Genomic DNA, 23,893 nt, shown 5'->3' with positions numbered 1-23,893 from the left:
ATTAAAAATGTCTTTCTGCAAGACATATGGCAGCTATATGAGCAGACAGAGCTCACTGTCTATACAGACCAAAGTGCCAAGAACACGGAGCTCAACGAGGAAAGGGAGGTTAAGAAGCTACGCACGGGCAGACTTCTCCTCCAGAAATGGTAGGTGCGTTGTACTAAACCCCTTTGCTGGAGACTGACCCCTATTAAATCTAAATTAACAAGTCAGAGTTTCTAGCGAACACCTATCAACCAACCAGTGACATCTTGGTGAGGATAAGAATTGAGATTTTTTTCCATCACCTTTTTTGGGGGGGAGCCAGTCTTCCTGCCTCCTCGTATTTTAACCCTGTGTAACACTCTCTGCTGAGGGTATTACTGGACTTAGTGACTCATTTCTGAGAAACAGAATAAGACAGAAGACACAGTGTATGACTCAGAAGTTAGACCATAAACGAAAGTGCCATGTCACTGCCTTGCTGTCTCTCTCTCTCAGATCACTGGCTCCAAGGGAAGCCGACTGCCATGTTCTGAGGGCACTCAAGCAGCCTACGGAGAGGCTCAAGTTGTAAGAAATTGCAGTGTCTGGCCAGCGGCTGGTGAGAAGCGGTAGGTTGCCTATTACCATGTGAGTGAGTTTGGAAATGAGTCTTCAGTGTTTGGAAATGATGACTACAGCCCTGGCGACAGCTGGACTCACCCTCACGGGAGACTCTGGGCCAAAACCAACCAGAAAACTTCCCCCCGGATTCCCAAACCACGGAAACTGTGAGATAATACATGCTTGTTGTTTTAAGTTGCTAAGTTTGGGGGTGATTTCTCACACAGCAATAGATAAATTAATACTCCGTCTTTCGTTTAGAAATAACTGAGTTTTAACCGCAGTTTTAGCTAACGTTTAATGAGTTCAAAGGAATTTTACCTGGGAAAACTGTTCTAAGGCCTGAGGATTGTCTGTCTTTCTTAAAGTTGGTTTATACAGGGGCAGTGTGGTTATAATCTTATGTCCTGTCACTCTTCAGGCACTAGAAAGACAGATGTATCTGCTACCTTGTGTTAAATTAATAAAATGTATGAAGTCCTGAAGAAATAACCCCACTTTCACATATTCAGATACATTGAGAAAAACCTCTAATACAGATTGGGCAGAATAAAAAATTGGGAATTACTTTAATTTCTAACTTTTAACTCATATCGTCAAGAAAATTAAACTTTAAACATTAATTTCTGAATCAGTAGGTGTGGCCTTGAGCTCCCCCTGAGAATTTGAATGCAGACGAGGACTTCTATTGAAGCTTTCTGGCATTTTATTATTGCAGCACTTATATATTATGTCTCTTAATATTGTTATTACATCTCATTGCAGAACCAGGGATATGTTACCTCAGAAAGCATGGTTGGACATAATGTGGGATGGGAAACAGAATAGCAAATAAATGTTCCACTTTAAATAGAGTAGCCCTGGAGTAGATTAATTAACGGAGCAAAAGACTCATTCTGGAGCTTTTTCAGGGTAAAATGTATCTTTCCCACGAGTGGTCCCAAGAGCATTCCAAAGGACCCGTGATTCATCTTTGAGAGAGAGGTAAGGAATGGTCATAGGAACACGATCTCCCAGGCGCAGAGACCCCTGCCTAACCACACGTAGGCTCAGGAGCTAAGCCAGTGAGGAACAAAACACAACACAGCAGAGCCGGGCAGAGCGCACCCGGGGATGCTGAGGGGGAGTGCCAACGCTTTCCTCCTCTGAAGGCTGCTCTATTGATATTACTGCAAAACCCGCTCCTTCTCTGCCCCTTTACTCTGCCCTGAGCAGGTGGTGATTTATCTGACTGATAACTTTCAAAAGAAAGAACTGGGCATGCAGAGCCAGCCCAGTCGTTTTCCCTCTTGAGAGCTCTCGACTCCCGGCTGCCAATGTTCTCCATCGCTCCTGGCTGCAGGCTCTCCCCCAAAACCAGTGCCCTCACATATGCCGTGACTGGGTGGGTAAGGCTGATGAATCTGGGGTTCATTTGCCAGGCCCATTGGCCCTTACAACTAAGCCTTCATCAGTTTTTTTTTTTTTAAGCAACAGTTTGATTTTCCATATATTTTACTCTTCATCTTATTCCTCAATTTGTTTTGAATCTGACAAGGAAGAAGGGGGTTATATCCCCACCAGGGAAACCAACACTTGTGTCAAAATTCTAGTAAGGGAAAGGATTTGGTCTGAAATGTTCAAAGGTAATGACACAAAATGTCCTTTGGATTGTATGTTTTTATCACAGTCAACCTAAATATGATTCAGGTGTCCACAGGATGCCCCTTTGGAATATATATTTTCTTTGTTTATGTAACAACAAATAACATAGAAAATGGTATAATTAACAGTCATATTTATCCTGTGCTCAAAACTGGAGTTTTGGAGCCAGGCCCATATGACTTCTAATCCCAGGTCTGGCAAATCACATAACCTCATTGAGGCCATTTTTTAAATTTGTGTCTTCATGTTCATCTGTACAATAAGGAGTAGCAGTTACTCTGGAGGGTTAATGCAATGATTAAATGAGATAATATATGCAAAGTCAAGCACAACACAGCGTCTGATATACAGTGGGCACCCAACATATGGGAGCTGTGGCTATTAGATCATAAATTCTATTTTGCTTTGCTCTATAATAATTCACCAAGTACAAAATCTCAAACCAGAGGATTTTTCCATCATAAGGAAATTTTCTGAAACTGTAATTTCCTTAAGATAGTCTTATTATCACAAACAATTGTTCTGTTAAGCTTGCAATTAGTAATATGTTACTTTAAGCAAATGTTAGGTTATCATCTCTCCTTCTGCTCTAAATTCATAATGTACCATTTTAAGGTAATTCAAGCGTTCTGTCAGCTTTCACCACTTAATTTGTATGAATCTAGGGACAAACTGAGGTCAAGGAATAAAGGTCCCTATGGATATGGCTGTAAAAGATCTTTTAATACTTTAGTATTAGATTTGCTTGTAGAATGTCTATGGTACAATTTAATAAATTCTGGTTTTGCTGCCTTAGTAAAACGTTTCTAATATCAGTCCATAAGGAATTTTTTGGATAAATTCCTTTCTGGGTTAAATTATCCCATTAGCTGCACAGTCCACCGTTGCGAGACTCTGTTGTGAAAATGGGACTTTAATAACTTTGAGTGTCTAAAATTGATCTCTTTCCCAGCGTATGGATTTACTGCCGCCAAAAAGCTCTAAAAGATGCCTTACCTCATATCTTGTGCACAGGGGGAATCTTTTAGGCTCAGCTTTCCAAATTGGCCCAGAGGTGCTCTGTAAGATACTTTCCCTGAGTGCCTGTGTGTGCACTGGCTGATTTTATAGACTTAAATTTTTCCACATTTCCTAGCTTCCAGCTTACTCTCTCTCCCCTCAGATCCCCATCTCCCTTCGTTCTGTGCCTCAAATCCTCCATCAACTCAAGCCACCCCCCAACTTTTACCTAGTTCCCCAGGACCACACTCAATGTAGGGGAGGAATGGCTTGTAGAAACCATACAAGCAGTTACTTAATGAAACAAGATTGTATTTCTAGCAATATAAGTTCAATATAATGCCATTAAAAATGATAATAGTATTCAAACACAGACTCCATTTTATTGGAGTGGCTTACCTGTGCTTATATATATATTTTTTTTTACTTTCAAAAACTATTGTTACCTGGAATAAAACAATAGTTAAATGTATAGATTTAGGAGATGAACATTCCCCTCTTAAAGAAGGAAAACCAGACAAAAGATTTCCTCATTAAACATTAAAGAGACTATATAAAAGGCAACACACCTGAATACTATAGTCTTAACACATCTTCAACTCTTTTGGTTACTATAACAGAACAGATTTATACTTCCCTAGCAAAGTAAACAAAATCTTTTCAAACATTGAGAACAACTCATTCCCAGAGATAAGCTTATTCGTTGATGGGAACTGGCTATATAATTATATCTACTTCTAAGTTCTTTTCAAAATTTTTAAAAAATATACCTGGTGATTCCAAGTACATCAGAGGTGGTTTAGAGTGAGTCCTGGGTCCATCCTTGCCTTTCTGCTTAATAACTGTATGATCACAGACAACTTTTCAGTTTCCTCATTACTGAAAGAGAATTAAAAATAGTTTCTACCTCTAGCCTCATCAGGTTGCTGTGAAAATTAAATGAGAAAATGGGTAGTATAATTAGTACAGTACCTGGAATATAGTAAATGCTCAATAAACGTTAGCTCTTATCATCAGAGAAAGGGAATGTATACTTATTTGTAAGAGTTTATCTAATTTACTCATGTATTGGCTATATTGAAACAGAATTTTTTCTCAGTTTAATTTCCTTTGAACACAGTTGTTCTACAAGCTCAAACATGTACACGGAATTCTTCCTGACATTTCATTACTCTTACATTCCTTGGGCTAACAGCAGGCTTTTAATCTCAGCCAGATTTTCACGCCTTGATCATCTTAAAATATTTGCTGAAACTAGTATTCAAAGAAAGTAATGTAGTGACATTAACATGCTTTAGATAGAGGTTTTCATTCCACACAGTATGGAGAAAAAAATTTGATTGGACCATTTTCAACCTAAGGCAAATTTGGAACTATATCGATTTATTTTGGAGCTCCCTAAATAGCTTCCTTGATAACAAGTTTGTGCTTAACTTTTAAAGTTAATCAAAGCAATATCATTTTCCTAGTAGTACTTAATTTTTTTTCTACTTTTTTTTTTTCTGTTCAAGATCTTGGGTCTCACAGGAAAACAAAAACCAAACCAAACCAAACCAAACAAACAAAAAACCAAACAAACAAAAACTTCTTCCATTTCAACCAAGTACTCTTTATTCCCTGTGGACTAGACATCTCATTTTAACTTCCATATTTTTCTTCTCTGTTATCTTCATACTAGAACCATTTAATGTCATAAAAGATGTCCTTTATATGTACTTTCCTTTCAATTGTTAAACAAACCCACCATTCTTGTCACTGTTCTCAGAAGATTCACGCACAAGTCTGTTATTTCACTTCCGAGGAGACATGAATCATACCATGAAGTACTGTCACTGACATTTTAATCTTGGCTATGGGAGAAGTTGATCTTTTCCTCTTAGATTTTCTCCTCCTTGGGTTCTTCTTCAATCTTCTAGTTAATTCTCCAATTAATCTGCAGTGGAAAATCATTGCTATTGCTTTATATTTCTAGAGTACGTTATTTAAATCTCTAGTTATGCTGCTAACGCATATGACTTGGTATTATAGTTGGCGTGATTCAAGTTCACCTGCCCATCAGATTACAGTCCCCGTCAGTGTAGGTGCATTGCTAGAATCATTACATTTCTTAGAGCCCTTGCACATAATTTGAATATAATGGGCACTTATCAAATGTTAATTGAATTGAATATCATCTCTGAAATGAGTATTACTGATTCAGCCACTTATATTTCTTGGTCACATACTACATGCCAACCACTCTGCAGTCTAATTGGGGCCCTATACAGCTAGTGCTCTAACAGTCGTACATTACGTTGCTCTTTCTTGAATCTCATCCTCTTTTCGCCGAAAAGTATTGTTATCCTTTCTTCTCAAAAAAGGAAAAAAGTGACTCAGAGAGGCTGTGCAAGGCACAGTGGCAAAGTTGAATAATGAATGAACTTGATTTTTATACACACCTCTATTCAAGTTGTTCTAGATGATAAATTTGGCAGCCTGAACACTTTGTATACATTTGTACTAGTTGTAACATTTTGAAGCCAAAGGGTATCAGGTTACTGGTTACCCAGTTTTACCTTTGAATTTTTCAGGTGTAATATTATTAGAATTTATTTCTTAAGAACTTTTGAATAATGTGACTAAGCAAGGAGAATTTGAAATAAATTTTTTTCACCTTGTATATTGTTTATCCTACTTAAAATAAAAGCATATTAGAAACTTGACCAACTAATGCAAAATCTGGATGCAGGTGAGGAAACTTCCCTTCAAAATGGCAGAAACCAATGTCATAACACAATGGGTGCACATAGCTCCCATAGATAAGCCCCTACTATACAAAATGCTGTGTACTAATTTATCTACAGCCGAAATGTTGGTTTTCCCTCATGAAAATACTGCTCCCAAATTCCACTCTTTCTGAAAAACAATTAAGCTGTCAAGTTTAAAGTTTTTCGTTCATAATTTAGACTGTATCCTGCCATTGATATTTATTTTAATCTCCTATTGATTTCTGTGGGAATTCTTGTAGAATTAAGGCAGGATATAGCCTCAAAGGAATTTCTGCTAAGAAGGTTCCCACTTTCATCTCTTTGTGTTGGATTTTTATTAAGTTTAGGTCATGACGTTGTATATTTAAAAATAGGCCTACAGGCTAAAGCTATGATAAAGTCTTCTATTTTTGTATTTAGGCTGAAAGGTCAATGAGAAGTCTCACAGGGAAGAACAGTGTTGTAAATTATTTTTAACATGTTTTGGTCCAGTTTCTAAAAAAATCAAAAAGCATTTATATTATTTTAAAATGTCTTTTTCACTTTATATATCCCCAAATGTCTATCTCCCATGAGATTTCTTTTTAAAATACCCATTCAAACCATGTTTAAAACATTTTAAAACACTAGATATAATATTAGACAGTCATTTAAGATTATAGTAATGATGACATAGAATTATGGATCTTGGAAATTCTTTGGAATGAGGTTAAGTTTGATAAAAGGCAAAGTAGAAAATTACATATATAAATATTTATAGTAATGTAAAAATGCACATAAAGATGGGTAGATCATGGGAATTTTAAATTTGTGTTATAATTAGTGGATGTTATGCCTTATCAAATTTCCTAATGTTTTGTATTTCAGGTTGTAATATTAAAATTCAAATGCAAACAAATAACATAACTTACCTTTTAAATTCATCAGATTCATATGAACTTAAAGTCATGACAAAAACTGAAGTGAATAAGAGCAAGGTTATTAAGAATATGCTGGTATTTCAGTTTTTAAATTAGTGGTCCTTGGATCACTTCTAGAGCACCTAGGGGCACATATTGTCACCTGGTAATCTTTTTTTTAAATTTGCTGGTGTCATGAAAATCTCTTAGAAGTTATGGAATAACAATAAAATTTGACCAAGACAATTTCTGATGATGCTCTGCCCACCTGATAGATAGGGTTATTGTCTGGACCAAATGAGAGAATGTTTATGTAAGTACTTTTAAAAGTACATGTGAAAAGCAGCATAATAATTTTCATCATTACTCTGAATACCTTCCAGATTAGATCTCTAATTTGGTCTCAGTTATTTAATAAAGAAATGTCATTAAATGAAAAAAAATTTGAAGTTTTATTGTAATGTGGACTCACATTGTTCTCTGTCCCTCAGGAAGACACTGATGCTAAAATGAACTATTATTTTAAAGACACTCGTCTTGGGAAACTCTCCTGCTGAGGAGGAAATGTCCTGGTTCCATTATGAAAATAGCAAATTAACCTCATCACTGTATTTAACTACAGTAGTTCCCCTTTATCCGTGGGGGACACCGTCCAAGACCCCCCAGCAGATGCCTAAAACGGCAGGAGTACCAAACACTATATATGTCTCTTCCTATACACACATACCTATGATAAAGTTTACTTTATAAGTTAGGCATAGTAAGAGGTTAACAGCAATAATTGTAAAATTGAACAATTATAATAATATACTGTAATAAAATTTTGTGCATATGGTATCTCTCTCAAAATATCTTATTGTGTGAACCGAACGCCTTTTCCATCTGAAGTATGCACTTATCACACACACACATTTGAAGTCTGAGGCTCGACATCAAAGCTAGCACGAGTTTCTCTCACCTTCTTCACAATTTCACGGATGGAGGGCTCGTTCTTACCGTAGGTCTCAGCAACCTCAGCATAGGATTTCTTTCCTTCCTTATTAAGTGGAGAACTTTCACCTTTTTACTTAAAGGAAGGACTGTCAGGCTTCTCTCGGGCATCTCCGAATTGCCAGCATCACCCCTCTTATTTCGGGGTCACTGCTCAGGAAGGTAAGGGTCCCCGGAACGCAAGTACCGCGATATTAAGATCGTGGCTCTGATAACCCAGGGGCCAATGAGTGACTAGGGGCGGGGCTCGCTGGACAAAGGAGTGGTTCCCGCGCGACCCCGGCAGCTGACCTCGCGAGACTTCATCCCGGTACTCAGAATGGCTCGCGGTTTAAAACTTCCCGCCGCGGAAACCCCGGGAAGCGAACACTGCGGACACGGAGGGACTGCTGTACCTGAATTGGCGGTAAGAGTGTGAATGAAGTTGAGCTGCGTCGCTCACATCCTTTCTCCTTACAGAATTCAATTTGGGGAGTGTGGTCGGCCGACTGCCTTTGAGCCAGGGTCACACTCTTTCCAGAAGGCTCGTGGACGGTGGGTGCCCAGCAAGGCCGGGGCACAGAGGCCTGTTCCCTTCCGCCCAGCTCGGAGCCTCTACCGCGCAGACCTCGCTCTGGAGCGCCCCGCGGGCTGGCAGACATTGTGTCCGATCTGCGTCTTCTGCATCGTGGCCTGACCGCTCTGACTGCGCAATCCCGCTTCCTCCTTTTCTCCTTCACAAAAATCCTCTGCAGTCCTGCCTCCACGCCAGTGTCTGCTTCCCAGAGAACGCAGCTGACTCCCAGAGTAGCTCAAGAAAGCCAGCAGCAAAGACATGGTCCCACGACTGGCTCACTGGCCACCATTTGGGACTGAGGACACCAGCCCGAGCGCTCCGTGACCCAGGAGGAGCCCCAGCCGCTGGAAAGTTGCTGGTGGCGACTTGGGAGCCTCTTCTTGCAAAGGAAATGTCATGACTGATGGAAGCAGTGCACAGGACAGTGGATTTAGTGGTTGTCATTAAGTCATGGCACTGTCCTTCCTAATGAAAAGCTAATAGTATTGAACAAATAATTGAAAATCAAATGTGAAGACCAGAGGGCCTCCTTGGTAGCCTAAAAGAGGCCAGTTTCCTCTCTCGGGAGAAGAGAAAAAAGCTGAAGACAAAACTAAGGATTTAGACCATAGTCACTGATCTTCAAAGACAGTTGAAGGTTCAGCTGAAGCAGGTCTGTTACACCAAGCTCAGGGCTCTGAGATCAGGATATCTGGGTAGATGCCTCTTGAGATTTTGATTCCCCAGATTTTTTTTGTTATTATTATTCCTACACCTTATTTGTCAGAGCACTTTTAGGTTCACAGCAAAATTGAGTAGAAAGTACAGAGAGCTTCCACATATGCTCAGCTCCCTGCTCGGGCACCCAGACTCTTGTGAACGCTCTGAGCCTGCAGAGGTGACCCTCTCCTGCGAAGAACGGGCCCTGTTCCCACAGAGGGGGCCAGTGCAGCGCTCTCCACCACAAGCCCACAGGGGTTCTCTCAGGATGTGCCCCTATCCCTCCTGTGGCTGCCAGGCCTATAGGCGTGGTTGAGTCCCAGCATCACCCAGACGGGGACTTATCAGACCTGCTAGAGGAATAAAGGGCCAAGGCCACAGAGGAACCGCAGTCATGTAGGATGGCAGGAGACAGGGAGTCCTTGTGGGATTGCAGTGGGAGGTTTCCTGATCAAGGGGACTGGAAAATAAGATATGACCAGGGAGAGTTTATTGACCTGGAGCGTTCTCTTGTGATATGGGACTTAATACCCTGCCAAGAACCGCAGGGGAGGATGCAGAGTTGGCCCCTAGCAGCCTGGAGAAAGCAGTGATCCATGTTGAACAGAACTGAAATTCCTGAATTGCTATGGCAGATTGTAGAGAACTGATTTAAAGGCTCAGAGAAGTGGGCCTGCTAGAGTGGTAATATTTTTGTGAGGCCAGAAAATCATTCAGGTTTTTTTTCCTTCCACAGGAAGGCTCTGGACACTCAGAGGCTCACGAATTAACCGGTTAAGAGGACATCAGCTTCACTAGGCGTCAGTGGTGACTGTCGTGTGCAGACCAGGACTGAGGGTAAGCGAAGCTGTCCGAGAACCTTCTTCACTGATAGCAACAGAGATGCTGGGCCTGAAGCAAAGAAGCTAGTTACTGGCTTTTAAACACCAGAATCTGGGGGGCTGGGCAGGGTTCACAGTGATCATGATGACCATCAAGGTCAGAGAATAGCCAATGCGATTTCACCCATGGAGAGGTATAGAAACAGCACATTCCAGACCTCAGGTGACTGCTCTGGCCCATACCTGGGAGAATGAGCATTCTGCAGTTAACATCTGAAGGCACAGTGAAGCACCAGCTCAGGAGCAATACTCTGAGGATGGGATCCCATCTCCCAGGATACATGCTACATACCGAATTAGAAACCCCTATATGATGCTTTGGTCCCCGGTGGGAAGAGTACGTTGGTTTGGGTGCAGGAGTAATGAGCGCCAAATGACCCAACCTTACACCTCTGGGATCTATCGGGTTACAGGTCCGTGTCCTCAAAGGAGGACAATAACCATAACGGTTAACACTTAAGAAGCCCTTGGGCTTCCCTGGTGGCGCAGTGGTTGAGAGTCCACCTGCCGATGCAGGGGACACAGGTTCGTGCCCCGGTCCGGGAAGATCCCACATGCCGTGGAGCGGCTGGGCCCGTGAGCCATGGCGAAACTTGCCCAAGTTCACATATTTACTAAGCGTAAAACTCAACCACCACGAATACCAAAATTTATGATACAGTAAGTCAGACAACATTCAGCTGATATTGAGCAGCAAAGGTCTAACAGTCACACGAGATTGTACAGTCAGGGCTTCACGGCCTGCCAGGGCTCAGTGGCAAGTCAAGATCTATTTACTTAGAGAGAAGCTGTGGTTTTTCTCCCAAATCATCAGAGCCCCTGCTATTTCTCTCACCACAGGGTCTGTTCAGCATCCATAGGATCCACTGAGCCATAAAGACCAAATATTGCACCAGTGGGAGAGCATTCTTGTTCTCTGGGTCAAAGTGGCTATTGTTTAGGGCCACTGCATATGGGTCAGTGCAACTCACAGATATTTAATTTATAACATATATGTTTTTAAACCAAAGAATTGCACTTTTTTTTTCCATTTTGGAAGAGCAGATACTTTAGACCATAGGACACTCCTAAATCTTATGGAAGTGGAAGCTCTCTGTGCTTCCGTGGCATTTATTTTCCAGGCTGTGGCACTCGTGTGCATCATCTTACCAAAGTAATAGGGACCCTGCTCTGTTTTCTATCTGCATGTTGTCAGTAGGGTGATGTCCAGAGCATTGATGAGGTAACTGCTCGTCCCTGCAGAATGACTTGGGGCACAGAACTACAAAGTTGATATAAACCTGTGCAAGACAGTGAAGATGTATGGCTGTCTCTTGTCACATGAAAACGAATTTCTGCTATTTACTGCTTTTGGAGATAGAGAGAAAAGCATTTGTCAAATCAGTGGGTGGTTAGGAAGGGCTATATTGATCTGTTCCAATGAAGAGACCACATCCTGTACAAGTTTGCAAGATCAAATCCCCACTTGATTAAACGTTGGATAATCTATTGTCATTCTCTGTAATCAATCCGTCTTTTTCACTAGCCAAACTGGACAGCTAACTACGGAAGTGATGTAATCTTCACTCCTACATCTTTCAAGCCTTTAATGACATTGCAAATTTTTGTAATTCCAACAGGGCTGTGGTACTGCCTTTGATATGTTCCTATTGTGGGCAGGAAAAACTCCAGAAGCTTCCACTTAGCCATTCCTAACAATGATATTAATAATAACAAAATCTTGTATCGCTTTTACTACCATCCAGACACTATTTTGAGAACTTTATTTACGTCTATTAATTCATCTAACTTCCTAACAATCTAAGAAATACATCGTATTATCCAACTTTATAACAGGAATTATCACAGTTCAAGGAGCCAATGTGGTTTCCGTCTGTTGATGGAAATATCTACAGTTGATTTCTGGTTTTTGTTATTCATGGCAGTTATGTACTATAAAGTTGCCCCAACACTGGATTGGTGAATACTGAGCCGTTGCTCCTAGGGGAAATATGTATATTTAAAGTTGTGTGTGTGTATTTTAAATCCTAAAAACAGTTTATCCTGGTCAATGCCCTGTTCTTGATTTTACAAAAGTGAAAACAATCTTCAGAAGTGTTATGTGACTTGCCTGAGGCTGCTCACCAGCAGGCTGCAGAGTTGGGTTCCAAACCCCATTCAACCAGCCCCAGAAGCGGAGCTTCTTGCAGAGCTCTGCCCACTGCTGTCTCCGTCTTCTGGGCGTCTCTATATGAGAACTGAAACAAGAAAATAGAGCATCTCCTTGATGGACCTCAGTAGGGAATATGTATAATTGTGTAACTAACGATGCCTGCTGTTCTTAATGTCCATGAATGTTGGCACAAGCTCTGCCAGTATTGATGCCGAGGCTACAAATAAATTTTATTGAGTAGGCAGATTCTCAAATAAGCATCTGTGGATAATGAGGATCCACTGTATCTTAATTTTGCATTTGGTAATTGGGAAAATAGCCATGGTTGTGTCCTCTGGTCAAAATTCTATTATCTCCTGACCCTAACGGGCTCTGCTCTCGCTAGACTGTACTCATATTCACTGGCCTCAGGAATCAGGTAAGAGCAATTGTTGGATGGTACCATTGTCCAGTGAATAAGTGTGAAGGATCTAATGCTCTACCTACTAGGTCTTCTGAGACAGCATTCATTGGAGAAACTTACAGAGATGAAAGCAATAGTGAGTGTGTGATCTTCTGTGGCCCTTAGAATTCTGGAACAGCACAGATGGATGTTATGGGTCCCAACATCTGACTGATGCTGAGAGAGGTACCCCAAATTTTGGGCTTCGGGACCTTTAAGCTCTAGGATTAGAGAAGTATCAGCCTCTCCCCTGGCATGATCAGAGGCTGGTGTTCAAGCCTTATAGTTATGATAGTAAAACAAGGCAGATCCTTAGTGTCCAGGTTTCTCCCCTGGTGTGATCAGGGGTCTGGGGTCTAGAACCTGTAGCCTGAGTCCACTCCGCCATCACTCTACCAGCCTGGGTTGCTGTAAACATGTTGCTAGAGCAGTTTTCAGGGAGATCTGGAGGAGGCTTTGCCTGCAGGGAATCAGAGGTAGATGGGCTAATACCTACATGTGATCGTGAAGATCTGGCTATCTCCCTTTCCCTTCTTATGGTTATTCTCTTAAAAAAAAAATTTGAAACATAGTTGATTTACAATATTAGTTTCAGGTATACACAGTAAAATTTGATGTTTTTATAGATTATACTCCATTTAAAGTTATTATAAAATGTTGGATATATTTCTTGGGCTGCACACTACATCCTTGTAACTTATTTATTTTGTACCTAGTGGTTTGTACCTCTTCACACCCTTTCCCTGTCTTGCTCCTTCCCCAAGCCATCTCCCCACTGGTAACCACTAGTTTGTTTTCTCTATGAGTCTGTTTCTGTTTTGTTATATTCATTTGTTTGTTTTTATGGTTATTCTTATTTTATGGTAGAGTCCTTCGAGGAATGCTAATAGGGAGACTCAAAGAATATTACTGGGTTGCTATTGCACAGATTTTCTTACGTATTCCTGACGTCTCCTTCAGTCAGAGGGCTCTGAGATTGTGAATCAGGCGAAGGACCGCCATTATCCCTGTGTCCCAGACAGACCTTTGTTCACCTGAACTGTCCTTGCTCAGATGTACAAATCCAGTAGGACTTGAATGGGCTCACCATCAGTTTTTATCCTAGGAATCCAGGTTATCTAGCCACCATCACTGATCTTGCAGACCAGATCGAGCCACTCTGATTACCATGCAGGGCCAGATGCCTGTGATAGTAACCACATGTCTCTTGGTGATTAAGCATGACCCTGTGACTCTGTCACCCCAGGAACTTCCCTTATCCATTGAAATTAGGGAGTCATTTCCATTTCAGCATCTTTCTCCAGCAGCTCTGTAGCCTACAGACTGCCAGGAAAGATGTCTGACCTGCTGGCATTGCTCTCAGGAGGCACTGGTGAACACTCTGTCTTCAGGGCCCTCCCTGGTTCAAAGTGAGGAGGAGAGAAGCCAGCCACACCTGTTCAGTTTACCCTGACCTATTTTACATCCCAATATCTTTGGATTTCTTTACTCACGTTATCCCCCAATTTTTCTGCCCTCTCGGTGTGAGTTAGCAAGAGCCACCCAAGACCTTATTTTAGTCACTCAGTGAAACAGTTAGCATTATTTCCAGCTGTTGAAGTTCCACTGAATCCAGAATTCTGGCACTCATATAAAGAAATTCAGCCCAATCAAAAATTAGGTTTTCTCTCCTTGCTCAAGCAAGCACAGACATATCCCCCAGAATGTGAGATTCTCAAGCAATGAGATTCTGAGTCTTTAAACAAGGCAGCAAGTTAGATCCTGGTTCCTTTACCCCCCTAAGTCATACCAGATTATCCAGTTCCAATGCCAGGAGTTCCATTATTACCAGGCTGGCCCTAACTGTCTCACAAGATTCTGCTAAGGTTGTAAAGCCAACTGGTGTGGAAATCCACAACCTGAAGAAATATACATGTATTCAAGAAATATACAACACATTTGCTCTTCAGCTATTTCAGTTCTGCTCATGAAAAGATGAGAGATTCATTTAGCAATCCTAGGAAGCCCCTGAGATTTCATCTATCCTTGGAGTCAAGAATTTTAAAAACTGGCTAATGATTTTCTTTCTTTAATCTTCAATCTTTTCATTGTCCATAGAATCAGCTCTCCAACCCATAGCATCAGTGCTATTTCTCAGCAGTGGCAAGCCAGCCCCTCACATCCTTGCCTTTGAGGGACACCGCAGATGGTATCTGGTTTAGTTGTTTACCACCGCGTGCCATGAACAGACACATTTCCATGCCTTAACGCCACCTAGATGCCACGCTGCCTTCAACCTCAGGTGACCACGTAACCCATTTCAGATGCCTTCCAGTTCCCTGGGGTTTATGACTGCCACTCTTCCTACTATCAGTTTCTAAGTCCATGAACATATTTGTCTTTGGGAAAAGCAAGAAACCCCGCCAACACTACTGCAGCTACTCTAGAATCTCACATACAAGGACACCCCTAAAGAGTGCAGGCTTCAGAATCGTTTAACCTCCCAAAGCAGAAGGGTGTGCCAGGGCTCGGATGATTTGTTTCTTCTCTCTGCCTTGCAGAGTGCTGGATTCCTCCTAAAGCTCTTTCACATCAAGGCTCTGGGAAGTAGCAGTGCAGGTTCTATGGGGAAAAGAGCGACTTTCCTTGTCTCTGTGTGATGAATAAGAAGAACTTTAGCAGAAGCCTCTAGCAGACTTTCCTCGTGTCGTTTTGCCACGTGAATGAGTTAAATCCTTTTTTTTTTTTTTTTTTTTGCGGTACGCGGGCCTCTCACTGTTGTGGCCTCTCCCGTTGCGGAGCACAGGCTCCGGACGCGCAGGCCCAGCGGCCATGGCTCACGGGCCCAGCCGCTCCGCGGCACGTGGGATCTTCCCGGACCGGGGCACGAACCCGCGTCCCCTGCATCGGCAGGCAGACTCTCAACCACTGCGCCACCAGGGAAGCCCCGAGTTAAATCCTTTAATGTACGTTCATAATTGTGGATTCTGCTTATAAATAAGCTTTTCTATTTGAAACAGCACACTGGAGTAGGCATTTCTCTCTGGATTCTTTATTTTGCTACAACCGTGTGGTAAGTTCTATTAAAGCAGGCACTTTATAATTTTTTCACTGCGATATTCGTAGTGTTCAGTAGGTACTCAGTAAATAAGTGTGGAATGAATGACGAGGCCTGCTCTTTGAGAAATCTTCCCTGTACCGCCCAAAAATGCCTGGGGATGGACCATCCTAGCTGATACCTGCTATGCTCTGGATTTTAGAATATAAAATATTTCTTTCCCTTGGTGTAATTTTTGTGAGGTTTATTTTCCTTTGCCTCTTGTGATCTGAGCAGTCCCTTAGTGGCCAAGGTTTGGATGTGGATAAAAAGGAAGGAGTAAATGAAGCCTATTTTTAGCCTAGACTCCCTTACTCTGTGTAGTCTATACAAATGAAGTCACCGTGGCTCTTATGTTTCCGGCAAATGAGAGGGTGATCTTATACAAGAGTCACATTAAGACAGGGCTCCAGGGGCTTCCCTGGTGGCGCAGTGGTTGAGAATCCGCCTGCCGATGCAGGGGACACGGGTTCGAGCCCTGGCCCAGGAAGATCTCACGTGCCGCGGGGCAACTAAGTCTGTGTGCCACAACTACTGAGCCTGTGCTCTAGAGCCTGCGAGCCACAACTACTGAAGCCCCTGCACCTAGAGCCTGTGCTCCGCAACAAGAGAAGCCACTGCAATGAGAAGCCCACGTGCCGCAACTAGAGAAAGCCTGTGTGCAGCAACGAAGACCCAATGCAGCCAAAAATAAATAAATAAAATAAATAATCATTTTTTTTTAATCTTAAAAGAAAAAGACATTGCTCCAAGAATCCTCAGATCTCCTGTTCTCTGCCTTGGTTAGCCAAGCTTCCTCCTCAAAAGGCCCTGTATGCACAATTGTGGCAACACAGGAAATAGAGTACTTTGTATAAGCTAGGATTTTGTGCCAAAGCAGAACCCCAGTGAGTCAGACTGAATCCAGTGGAAGCATTTTATTTTTTCTTATGCTAGTTAGGTCTAAATATCCTTGAAACAAGGAGGCTGTAATGCCTGTCCTTTTTCTCCCAAAGCTCTAACAAGCATCTCAGAACTCACCATAACAGTGAAATGCGAAGCCCCACCTGCCCAAATCAGAAACAAGCACAGAGACCATGTTTCCTTCACCTATAAGTCACCACCCCAGCAAAAGTGGCTGCCATGAGAACCCTGGAATCTGAACAATTCAAAACCTTGCCTTGCCTCCTTGAGAAAAAGAGTAGAAAGAAGGACAGGGTTTTCTTCTTCCAGAAGCCAGTACAACACACTCACAAGAGCCCAGTGCTCAAAACACTCAGGATCTGAGGCCAGAGACTTAAAACAAAAGTATGATTTTTTGGAATGTCTCTTCTCCATATCTTCTTCGTGCCCCCGAACAACAGGGGGAAGCTCATAGAGAATTCAAGGCTCAGGATTCCAGCCATACATCCTTTTCCTTTCTCCTGGGGGTCACATCTCATAGGAGAGAGAAATTCTCATTAGAATGTTTGTAAAAACATATTGTCATATATTTGGAAAGAGAATGACATAGCGTAAGATAGCTTCTGAATGACATATAATCTCTCTTCCTGACCCTGAGAGGACATTCTTCAAGTCACTTAAAAAAACTTGTTATGTATAATCTTAGAGCTCTTTAGCAGAGGGGAGTTAGAGGTTCTGCTAGGAACAGATGCTGAGTTAAGGATTAAAGGGCAACTTTTGGGAGGTGATCTCAGGAAGGAAAGGGGATGACGTGAACAAAGGGTGTGTCACGGAGCAGATGACCGTTTAGGACTTCTGGCAGATGCTGTAGAAATCACTTTCCTGCTTCTACCTCAGAGGGAAGGAAGCTGGGTTATTTATCCCCCGGTTGCTAAGCATCGTCTCCTAGAGGCTGCTCCAGGGGCATCAACTCCTGAGGCATGCCGGCAAAAGCCCCTGGGCAGAGGGTTCCAGGAGGCTCTAGGCTCAGTCCACAGGGGAAGGTGGGCGCCCAGGATGTATGTGGAAGGAGCACCAAGAACTCCTACACATAAACCACCTCTGGGTAACGTTCTCTTAGGTGAACGCTCCTAACCAGAGCACCCCCCTAAAATCTAAGTCCTTGTTGATAGCTTTGTGAGGCCACGAAATAGCAGTGGTAATTTTCAGTCTTCATCAGTAGAATGATTTCTTTACGTACAGTTCTTGCAGGGTACGATCTCTTCTCATCCTTTATGAAACGGTAATAAGGGTCCTCTTTGACATGAACCTATATTATTTTTTATAATTTATGGTGCTATGCAACATTTCTGTCCCCTCTCCTGAAAGAGGAGTATTATTACATACTATCGTTTTGAAAGTTTACTATGTCCCAGGCATTGCTTGCACCCATGGTTTAAATCACTAAATGCTCACATAAACCTGGGAAGGAGGTGCTAATGTTGTGCCCAATTTACAGATGAGGGAAACAAGGAACTGACGGACTAGTTCAGGTGCCTCAGGTCAGAGAGCAGGAAAGGACAAGACGCACCAGGAGGCTGGTTCCAGAGCCTGCATGTGACTGTCGTCTGTGGCCGACATGCCCAGGAAGCATAGCACAACCGATTTTGCATTCTGTTCTTCATATCGAATGTTCCAGTTTGATTCTTAGACTTTTGTGAGCTCCGTGTTGCAATTCAGTCTCTGCCTGAGAGAGGGGATCTTCCTCTAGGACTGATAAGTCAGCCCTCTCACCTACCATGTTTGTGCAGCTTGGTGCAGAGTAAGAGACCTCCCACTTGGTCCTTATTGTCAACATCTAGTCTCGTTTAGCTGGTTGTGGTCGTTTTTTGTTTTAAGCCTGTTACATATTAGATCTTCCTGTTTCGTGATAATATAAAATTAACAAAGGGATTAGAGAGTCCTCTGTCACTGGATTAAGTGCTCTTAGAACGCCTAGGGCTGCTATCTTTGTCCATTTCATTTAGACGATAAGGGTAGAATATTTACCAAATTGCTATTTAGTCCTTATGGATAAATCTCTGGGATTACAAATGGATTAAAAGACTTATGGGAAATGATAAGCATTCCAAATCCCCACACTCAAAGGAACATAATCGATACTAGAGGTAATAACATGATATAAGAAGTTTTTGAGCGATTGCCCATAAAAAACAGGATCACTGATGCAGTTCATCAGGGATCAGATGCTCATTATATTCCATAAAATGGATTAATTTTTTCCTTGATTACATTTTTACACTGTATTGAAAAACAGAGTTGGGTGTTGAGTGTTTGAGAAATCAAGTTTAATTTGAAATGTAACTGAGCCTGTCTACTACTCTATTTCTGTATTCTGATAACAGAATGTGTAAACACTTTGGAAGGCTCCAGGGATTTTCAAATTTCAAACCTTTTTGAAGCATCTTAAAATAACAAAAACAATTAGGATCCTTTTGGTTCCAAACGTTTTTGATTTATTCCCACGTTTAGACCAAAGAAACTTATTAAAACCTGGCAATTTACTTTTGACTTTTTAAACAAAATTTTTAAACTTTCCATGGTTATGGAAGAGAGTGGCAGTATGGCATTTTACCTTTTGTGGCCATTTTCTAAGTATAACTAGAATCAAAGTTCTTTCATTATTAAAGAGGATAATGTGTCAGAAAACAGTTGCTGTTTATCTTGGGGAAAAATCAAGTAAAAAATTCTTAAAATATGGCAGCAGCTGTATTTTCATAATGAACAGTCCAATTTCTAGTCAGTTTCATTCAGAAAATTTCCAAGAAAGTTTCTGGCACTTCATTTCACTTTGATGAAATAAGTAAAAGAAATCTAGGTTTGTATACTAAGGTGATTGATTCTCCAAGTTGCAGCCTTCTGGCAGCTCAATTTATATACCATGTTTGTTTCTGACACAACTGTCTTCAGAGTAATTCACCTCTTTTAAATTACCAGGAACTCTCCTGGGAACTCTTCCAGCTTTTCACAACTATATAATCTATACAGTTTACCATATCATAATTGTCCATTGTTCTGCTTCTAGTCGATATTTTTGCTGTTTCAGTTTTTATTTTGCCAGTCACTTGAACAATCTGTAACATGTAAAATGACAAACCCATTTAAAATAGTCATGCTGATAGTTGTTTCTATAAGGCAGGCGAAGTCTAGAAGAAAAGTTTGGGCAATCAGGAATCACCCTCCAAACCCCGAGAAGATCAGCAAGCCGAGGAGTAGTTATCAATCCGTCTGGAAACAGATCACAAGGATCCCCACCTACTAGTACGTAACAGCCGCGAACCAGTGCTTGTACCATCAGGCAACGGGGAAACCCGCTGGGGTCATCCTCCTTACAAACCCGTGAAATCTGATGACACGATAGATTCTATAACCCTGACAGGTAGGAAACTTGAGAAGTCAGTAAAGGGGAGACAAACAGGAACAGGGATCCCTTCCCACTCCACTTGGATCATCCCACAACCATTGGGTCTAATTTCCATGTGTTGTTTAGCTTCTTCCTATACCCAGAGGACAAGAACACATTTTGCAGTGTTAGATCTTGTTCATGGCAAATATCAAAACCTCAGTAATGGATTTAGAATTTAATGACATATGGAGAAAAGGCTAACTTTCTCCTCAGATAATTCTTCTCAATGAAAATAAATTGGCTCATCTATCTACCTGTCTGCACTGTTTAGCACTTTATTGCTCTACGATTATTAAGATTTGTTTCGAACCAGCCAGCCAACATTTTTCTTAGTTAGTTTTAGATTTTCTTGGGGTGGGAGATAGATTGTTTGTTTCTTTTTGGTTTTATTATTTTGTAAGACGGAGCATCTTTACACAGTCAAAGTAAAAAATAAAGATGTTCAGACAACATTAGCTCCCAAGCCTGCCTCCTTCTGTGCCCTTTCTTCCCAGGTAGGTGGGTATTTTCAGGGGCTTTGGGGTTAACCTTCCACTGTTGCTTTCTGAAAATACAAGCAAGTGTGCACACACGCAAGCATACACAAATATGTGTGTACACACACACACACACATTGATTGTATCATAAACACTCCTGTGAACCCTCCTTTTTGTCATTTAAAACCACATCCTGGGATGACACACTGAAACGCATAAGGATAGTCTTCGTTCTATTTTACCATTGATTCAACCATTCCGGTAATGGTGGATATTTGGGTTGTTTCTTGTATTTTGCTGTTACAAATAGTGCTGCAATACCCTGTGCCTGCATCATGTTTTTGTTAATTTTCTGCTAATTCTAACGAACTGATTTTAAAGGAAAACCCACCATTCACAAATAATCCATGTGATCTGCAATTTCTCCATCAGATGATCTACACAAACCTAGTGGAATCATTTCAGAATGCAAAGCAGACATTTCATGTCAAGCTTCAGAAAGCTTATTCCAAGTGAGAAAAAAATACCAAAAAGTGAACCAAGTACAGAAAAGTAACCAAATTCTGCATGATTTTCCTTATGAGGAAATAAAACCTATGAAAGATATGTCATGCCTAGTAGGCTGAACCATCTGGTGACCTAATAAGCATTAAGTAACAATTACGACAACATATATGTTAGAAAGCTATATTCTATTATGATCCTTTATCATCCACCTGCCAGCAACAATTGGGAAGTCAAACGGTGGTTTCTCTGAATTAATAAAAACTCGACTGAGAGAATGTGTTTAGGGAAAGTTCTGGTGGTTTTTAGGACATTTCTGGTAGATCCATTTCATCATCATATTTCATTTTTACTCACTACCACATAAAATAGTGTTTCAAATAAAATAATGTGAACCCAAATGCTGATGATGGTTCCATGTTTGGTGCTAAGAATAAAACTTCTGATTTAATTTCAGGCCTTTTATGTATTAAAGGGAGATTTTAAAATGTTAAACTACATCCAATAACTTGCTTTTAAAAGCAGTAGGAAACGCTGAAAGTTGTTCTTTCCACTCCATTTCCCTCTCCCCTTGATTTTTAATGTTGCGTGCTTGTCATTCAAGACCATTCTCTTGTTAAAATAGCCATAGGCTAGGCAAACTGAGGAGCTATGAGAAAAGGCAAGGGAATTCAATTCAGTTTACAGGTGAGCCAAACTGCCTTGTAATTTCTGTGACTTAGTGCCATGGAAAAGTTAGGAGTGTGAAGTCACAAGGTGGTGATTCCCATCACAGTTTAAGTGACCTTTAGCAAGTTACTCAACATCTTGGTACCTCAGTTTCCTCATCTGCACCTTGTGGCGATTAATTGAGCTAATATTTAAGGCCTTTGCTCTTGGAACATAGTAAGTGCTCCATACAATTTAGCTATTTTGAGGTCTAAATTATTACATTTAGACCCATAGAGGAAGAGAAATTGCGGGCTCAACTGTAAACTTTATAGCTTCCCAACTGTCAGCATGGCAGAGTGGAAACAATCTTCCATATTAAGGTAGGCGCCTGGAGGTCTAAAGACAAAGCCAGAAACTTCCCCAGGAAATAGTAGCAGAACACAACAATGCGTGAAAAAAAAAAGTGCCATAGACTCTCCTAAATTCTCCAGCAAACAAGATGGCCAAAGTTATTTAATAGTGTTTTGACTGACAGAGAATTCAAATGAAACCGCCATAATAAATTAATTTTAAAACTTACAGATTAAATATCCTCTAGTAATGTCTTTTCTGTTATCTCCCTCCACGCTCCCTTCTATAAACCTAAGTTAAGTTTTCCTATTATATATTTCAGCATCAATGCATTTATGAAGTTTATGCTGTTGATGCTTTGGTGGTGATACTCTTATTCTTATTTCTTCCTCTTTTCTGCGTTGAATGAGCCATGAGGGCAAGAATATTTATTCTGTTCACCACTGTTTTCTTCGTTCCTATTACCAAGGGCAGCTTGTGAAAAAATAACATGATATTAACCAGTTGAATTTTGAAAAATGTTTGAGAAAGAAGGTTTTGGGGTTATCAAATAATTAATATTCAAACACTTTTCTTTGCCAATTTTTAGACTCTAGGATCAATTTTATTTTGTGGTCGATCTGGGTTTGTGATGATACAATTACATCATCAGAATAATAGACAACATTATGAATTACCTGTTCTCTGTGGCAAGAACATACATGAAGGAAATCTAAGCAAGGTTACTAATGCCATAATTTCATAAAATGGAGGAATCAGAAAATGCTCTCTTTTTTTCTTTTACAACAAATATGTTGTCAGATCGTTAAGGGAATTCCTCTTGCCAACCACAGTTTTTGTAATGATATTAAAAGACAGAATTCAATTTGAGCTCATGGGTTGATGCATTATGTAGACTTCAGAATAAAGGAGGAAATTACAGAAAGGTCAAATTAAGCTGGAAACGTTCTTCTGCAGATAAATAGAATTGCATAGAATTCTATAATATCAGCCAATTATGACACAAAACTGTAATTGGAAACAGTGTTGAATAATGTGAATATTCCTGAACCAGGCCTGCTTTTAATGAAAAATAGGCTGAGAAAACCAGCCCTACAAAGAATTTATGTAATTCGGTATTAAATGTGACTTTTCCTATCTTAGAAATGCAGCTGAAGAAAAACATATCAAGTTCACACATAATCTTACAAAAAGTGTAGACATATATGTAGGATTTTCTTTAAAAGAGCCAAAAATTATATATAATCTATGCTCCATCTTTCTGTGGGTACCATTACCTTCTCGTTTCTATGTAAGAAACAGATCTGGAGGGAGGAAAAGAATTATCGGGTAAGTGGTGGAAATGCTGTGTGTTTGCCTCCCTTCCCCATTTAAGGGGGACTTTAGTGGAAACATTCATAGATGGTGGATTTGCTACCACAGAGGAGAATGACATGTCACCTCCCTGGGTGGACCCTGGCTGAACCCAGCTAGCATGGCTTGTGCTCTACGGAAGCAAAGAGTGCTTGGAGTTATTTTTGTATTTGTCTTTGTTTGTTAATAGTTTTATTCACATACCATAAAATTCACCTGTTTAAGCTGTCCAATTCAATGGTTTTTAGTATATTTACTGAGTTGTGCAACCATCACCACAATCAAGTTTACAACACTCGATCACCTCCAAAGAAACCTTGTACCCTTCATCTATCATATCCCCAAGTCTCCCACATCCCCAGCCCTAAGAAACCACTAATCTACTTTCTATCTTTATATATTTGCCTATTTTGACTTTCATGTAAATGACATCTTATTTGTTTTTATGTGGCTGGTTACTTTCACGTAGATTTTCAGGGTTGATCCATGTTGTAGCATGTATCAGCATTTCACTTCTTTTTATGGCTGAATAATATTCCATTGTAGGGATATAACAC

General features: G+C 40.8%; 1 long non-coding RNA gene across 3 annotated transcripts in view; it reads left to right on the top strand.

The window, feature by feature from the left end:
- The first annotated feature begins 442 nt into the window (after positions 1-442).
- LOC309795950 overlaps positions 443-23,893 on the top strand; it is a 138,712-nt gene continuing 115,261 nt past the window's right edge. For all 3 annotated transcript variants that reach the window (XR_014292392.1, XR_014292393.1, XR_014292394.1), the window contains exon 1: positions 443-9,959. This is a non-coding gene — a long non-coding RNA (uncharacterized lncRNA). The remainder of the gene's footprint in view (positions 9,960-23,893) is intronic.

The sequence above is a fragment of the Mesoplodon mirus genome (assembly GCF_964341445.2).
Source record: "Mesoplodon mirus genome assembly, chromosome: 20".
Taxonomy (NCBI): domain Eukaryota; kingdom Metazoa; phylum Chordata; class Mammalia; order Artiodactyla; family Ziphiidae; genus Mesoplodon; species Mesoplodon mirus.
The sequence above is the reverse complement of the archived record's forward strand: the minus strand, read 5'-3'. Positions and strand labels throughout refer to the sequence as shown.